The sequence below is a fragment of the Peromyscus leucopus genome, chromosome 15 (assembly GCF_004664715.2).
Source record: "Peromyscus leucopus breed LL Stock chromosome 15, UCI_PerLeu_2.1, whole genome shotgun sequence".
Classification (NCBI taxonomy): domain Eukaryota; kingdom Metazoa; phylum Chordata; class Mammalia; order Rodentia; family Cricetidae; genus Peromyscus; species Peromyscus leucopus.
In genome coordinates this window covers 7,226,955-7,232,528 of record NC_051076.1, presented here as the reverse complement: position 1 = coordinate 7,232,528, position 5,574 = coordinate 7,226,955, and the positions used below count along the sequence as shown (strand labels likewise).

The 5,574-nt window shown below is 51.5% G+C and overlaps 1 pseudogene; it reads right to left on the bottom strand.

The window, feature by feature from the left end:
• Positions 1-1,018: 1,018 nt before the first annotated feature.
• Positions 1,019-3,354, bottom strand: LOC114687191 (annotated as a pseudogene).
• Between the last annotated feature and the right edge of the window lie 2,220 nt (positions 3,355-5,574).

Here is a 5,574-nt window from a genome sequence, read left to right as displayed (position 1 = left end):
AAAGACTTAGTAGAAACCAGCACAACACTTAGGTTTACCATGTCTTATTCTGATATTTATTATGTTGACAGGCTAGGAATACTGGGATAAATAATACTTTCTCTCACAGAAAATTGTAATGATACAATTGAGTAAGATTAAATACTCTGAGGATTTCACAGAAACGCCAGAATTTTAACAGTAGCCAGAGTTCTGGTAGCCAGAGGGAGGGGCCTCCCAGCTGAAATGCTCTGGGCCATATCTCAAAACAAAAACAATGCCATTATCATCCTACAGTGCAGAAAGAAGCCTGGTCCTGCACTTGGCTTCAAACACGCTTCTCCACGGGCTGTGGTTTCTGGCCGTGAGGAGAGGAAATGGAGTATCTCTGCCTCATCTAGTCTAGAACTCACTCCTGCCCCGTCACTGAGTGGGAAGGAAGAGTCCTACCCTTTGGAAGTTGGACTTTCTTTGTGCCTTCTTTCTGTGACATTGTAACAGTTTGCAGCCAAGGACCTGCTGTCGTGCCCAGGTTCTTCCTCAGCAGTGGGTACAGGGAGAGGAGGCGTCCTCTGTCAACACAAAGTGGCACAGCTGGCCATCAGGCCACTTTCACCCCTCTGGGCCAGGAGGCTTACGTGGCCACCTGAATGCTTTTGAGGGATACTGTCCATGATGGCAGACTCCCAAACTCTCAGAAATCAGTTCTGATGAAACTCCCAGGAAAGTCCTGACGGTGTTGTGCAAGACAAAACCCAGCCAGCACAACGCCTGGCTCTGAAGCGAGCGCAGTCATTCTGGGGCGTAGCAGCGTATTTTCTAGAAGCACACCCTGGCCATTGGACAACCTCGATAATGAGCATTCCCGCTCCATATTCCCTAGGAAAGATGGTGTCAGCTGCAGTGGGGGACGTGGTCCCACCCCACCTACTGAGGCAGACACTTCTGCATGAATCCCATTAGTGGGCATCCTGCTTTGCTTGGGACCCAGCCAGGGGCCAGTTAGATCATCTGAGAATGGCCAGGATGGTAAGCCTAAATCCTGGAGTTAGTGAGACAAGGGATGCTCTTGCTCTGTGCCGCAGTTCACTCCGGGGCAGAATGGGACAACGCAGTAGGTACCACTGACCTTCCTGCCCCCACGGCTCTGGGCTGCTGAGATTCTCGAAGTGCACAGGAAGCCAGCGTTCCAATGGCTTCAGGGTTCAGGGTGGAAAAGGAGGATTCAATAAGGACTCCCCAGTTGTCCCCCCGCCACGCTGCTTAGCTCTGCAATGTTCCTTCTTTTATCTGCTGGATAAAGAGGTTCCTCTCATCTTCCGGAGTCCGCCCATTCTGAGCCCGGACGATACACGTGGGCCGGTGCAGGTTGAGCATGTATATCAAGTGCTGTTTCTCATTTTTCAACTCCTCAATTTGGGCCTTCAGCTCGGCATTCACACTTTCCAGCTTCTCTGACTCCTGAGGGACAATGGACAGAGGCATTATTGGAGGGAGCCAAAGATCGGGGAGGTAGGAGGAACCACCTGGAAACCACGGATGGGGCTCATCAAGCTGGAGAGGCCTGCTGGGGGAACCATCCTACCCCAAAGATGGGAGGTCACAACTAGTGAGGGGTGGCACCGGCCCTGGAGAGGCCTCTGGAATTGGTGGTCATGTGAGCGGAGACTTGGAGATACCGCTGAACCAGACTGCCATGCTTGCTGAAACTGCCTTAGTACTGAGGGCTCAGAGAGGGTGGCTCCAGTCGGCTCTCAAGGGCACCTGGTCCCCACAGGTCTGGGGAGCTGGGGAGAAATCCACACTGGTGGTGTAGTGTTTCCTTTGAATTTCTGATCCCACCAAGACTCTCATATCCACAGAAGTGTACTCAGAAACACAAGCTTCCCAGGTTTTCACTGACCCTAAAGCAACAAGCAGAGATCCTAGGACCAGAGGCTAGCTCGAGTCTCTGCCAGAAGCTGGCCTGCATACACCCCGGGGAGCAGACATGGGCCCTGTGGAGACGGGGGCCTGCCTTGCCTGTGAACCCATGCTGTGAACCCCTCATGTTCTTTGTGGGTGACAGCCTGCCAGGGGACTCAAAGCAGGGAGAAGGGAAGCAAAGATGGAGACCCAGGCAGGAACACAGTATAAGTACTGCTTCCAGGTTACCGGAGCAAGCTGGAGAGTAAGAAAAGCTTGGCTTGAGAGTCATGGCAGTCGCAGAGTTTCATTGTTTTGTTCTATTTGGTGAAACTGGTGAACGAAGCTCGTGAACCTGAAAGTCAGGACACTGCTGGGGGTATGTGTGCCACAGCGTGCATGTGGAGGTCGTCAGTCCTCTCCTTCCAACGGTGGCTTCTGGGTATCGAAACCCAGGTTGCTGGGCTTGCACGGCAAGCTCCTTGAAGGCAGCTTGCTAGCCCCGGATCCTGAAGTTTTTCAACCCACAGATCTTCACTCTGTGTACCCAGAGTCCCCTCATCATGCTCACAGCATTGCTCCTTCCTCTGCCACAGCTGGCATTTCTGCACCACCCACAACCCCTCTGCAACGGCACAAGGCCGATGAGGGCAGGTTGAGGCACCGTGCACGGGGCCGCCTGGCCAGCACTCACTTTCTGCAGGCACTCGGTCTTCTCTTTCTTCTTGTTTCGACACTTGGCGGCTGCAATCTTGTTCTTTCCCGCCGCCTCCTTTTCCTCTCGTCTTCTTCAGGGGCCGCCTATAAAACCCCACAGGCACACAGTAAGCCACCAGGGACCAAAATGCCAAGGCTGAGGGTATTTTGGTTTGGGGATCTTGTTTGTTTTTAATCACAATTGCGTATGTTTGTAAATCTATGTTTGTCTGTGTGTATGTCTACCACATGCATTCATGGTGCCTTCAGAGGCAGAAGAGAGCGCTGGATCCCCCGGAGCTGGAGTCACAGGCTCCTGTGAGCCACCCAATGTGAACTCCGGTCCTCTGGAAGAGCAGCAAGTGCTCTTAACCACTGATCCACTTCTCCAGCCTCATGGTCTAGATTTTTTGTGTGAACTCCCTACATACATGTGCATGCATACACTTGAAAATAAATAACAAAATCTAAAATCAAAATTCTATTCATTAATAGAATTACATTTGAATTAGTAAATTAAAGTATAATCTACTTTAAAAATGCATTTGGATTTTGAAAGAATTTCAATTTTAAATTGGTAACTATTGATACTAATTGTAAGTGTGTCCTTTCCTCTGAAGCCAGGAATTACCTCCGATCACTCCCCGGCCACACTCTCCTGTTAGTAGTGCTGACTTGGAAGTTATGAAACTTTTGGGGTGGGAGACATGGCCGGCGGAGGTGGGAGACATGGCCGGCGGAGGTGGGAGACGTGGCCGGCGGAGGCGGCGTCATGGCACAAGGAGGGGAGGGTTGTAGTCTTAATCACTTCTGAGCTTTGCTTTTTGAGCCACAAAGATGTGTACAAGCTCACCACTGTGCACAAGCTCTCCACTGTGCACAAGCTCTCACCACTGTGCACGAGCTCACCACTGTGCCCAAGCTCTCCACTGTGCACAAGCTCTCCACTGTGCACAAGCTCCACCACTGTGTACAAGCTCCCACCACTGTGCACAAGCTCACCACTGTGCCAAGCTCTCCACTGTGCACAAGCTCTCCACTGTGTACAAGCTCCCACCACTGTGCACAAGCTCCACCACTGTGCACAGGCTCACCACTGTGCACAAGCTCCCACCACTGTGCACAAGCTCACCACTGTGCACAAGCTCCCACCACTGTGCACAAGCTCCCACCACTGTGCACAAGCTCTCACCACTGTGCACAAGCTCTCACCACTGTGTACACAAGTTCTCACCACTGTGCACAAGCTCTCACCACTGTACACAAGCTCTCACCACTGTGCACAAGCTCTCCACTTGCCCAGCCACCATGTCTTACCCATGTGATGGACTGTATCTGTCCCCTGAACTGTGAGGGACACTTCCCCAAATGTCACCATTCAGTCACAGTGACAGGAAGATAACTAACATCTGTCTTTACCCGGAGCACGAGGGCACACCCTTCCATGAAGTCTGTGAGCTCCTGGAGCAGAGGGACTTGAGATCATCAATGGCACTAAAATGGTATTAACCCACAGCTGGATGCTACTGGGGGTAGTGCACTGAACCACCTGTCGATTCAGCCAACAATCACACTGATGTCCTGAGCCTCATTCTGGTCAATACTGGGGCTTTCAGAGAACAGATCCCTGTCCAGCTTTGGGGAGTGCGGACCTCCGTGGATGTCCACCCAGACCCGACTCAGTCTATGGACTGATGAGCAATGGCCACATCTGGCCACTGAGCTCTGCTTAAGGCCAAAGTCCATGGTGGGCTGGCCGATGTCAGACGCTGTCAGCTTTAGGGGCCATGACTGACCCACTCCTGACCTTTCCTATCCTTTTGACCAGAAGACACTGACCGTGGATTGAGATGGAGGTCTCGCAATCTAGAGAAGCAAAGCTCCAGAGAGAATAAAGGAAGAGGAGTCTCTGTCTTTCATGTCTCAGGGCCACAGACCAGCAAATACAAAACACACACACACACACACACACACACACACACACACTCATGTCTCAGGGCCACAGACCCAGCAAATACAAAACACCACACACACACACACACACACACACACACGCATGGTGGGTGCACAGAGAGATGGCTCAGTGGTTAAGAGCGCTTGCTGCTCTTGTGGGGAATTTGGGTTTGTTTCCCAGCACCCACATGGTGGCTCACAACTGTTAACTCTGGTTCCAGGGACCCAAAACCCTCTTCTGGCCTCTGTGGGTACCAAGCATGCACACAGTGCACATACATTCATTAGTCTTCTCCAGAGACTCTCCAACTGTCCTGCCCTGTCCATCTACATGTCTATCTAGCCTCCCTACCCCCCTTTTCCTACTACTGTATCTTGTTATTTCAAACTATATCATTTGGGGAAAAAAAAAAATCTCCAGAATGTCCCAGACACTCTCCAGTACTGGACTTGATACCTGCAACTGTTTTGTGGTACCCTCTCTGACCTACTCAGAGTTAGCTGGGAGCACAGCTAATACCCCCAACGGCATCCATGGCAACAGCATCATAAATAATGCCTGTTCCCATTCATTGGATGCTGTGAGCCAGGTTCCCTCAGACCTTCCACAAATGTCAGTCCTCGGCAGGAGAATCAAACAGTCATGATTTATCCTGGATGCTAGAGATCAAACCCCAAACCTTACACTCACAGCTGAGCTGGGACCCCAGTCCTCAGCTCCTTTTAGAGGCACAGCTTTCGCACCAGCTTCACCCCGAGCCCCAGGGCTGCAGTCACACACATAAGTAAGCCTGAACTATTCCCAACCAGAAAGGCTAACAGAGGTGCAGAGTTCATCTCTGATGCTCTTGAAGCAGCAAAGTCACAGCAACCACGCTCAGTAACCAAGTCTATTATTCCAGGTGTCTTATGGGAAGATTGCTCAACACGGAACAGTGCATGTGCATGAGTGGGTGTGAGCCCAGAGCAAAACACATGGTCTCCCAAGTCTGTGGGCATTGTTGCCAGCGAGAGGAGGGCTAACCTCCTGGTCCTTGTCCC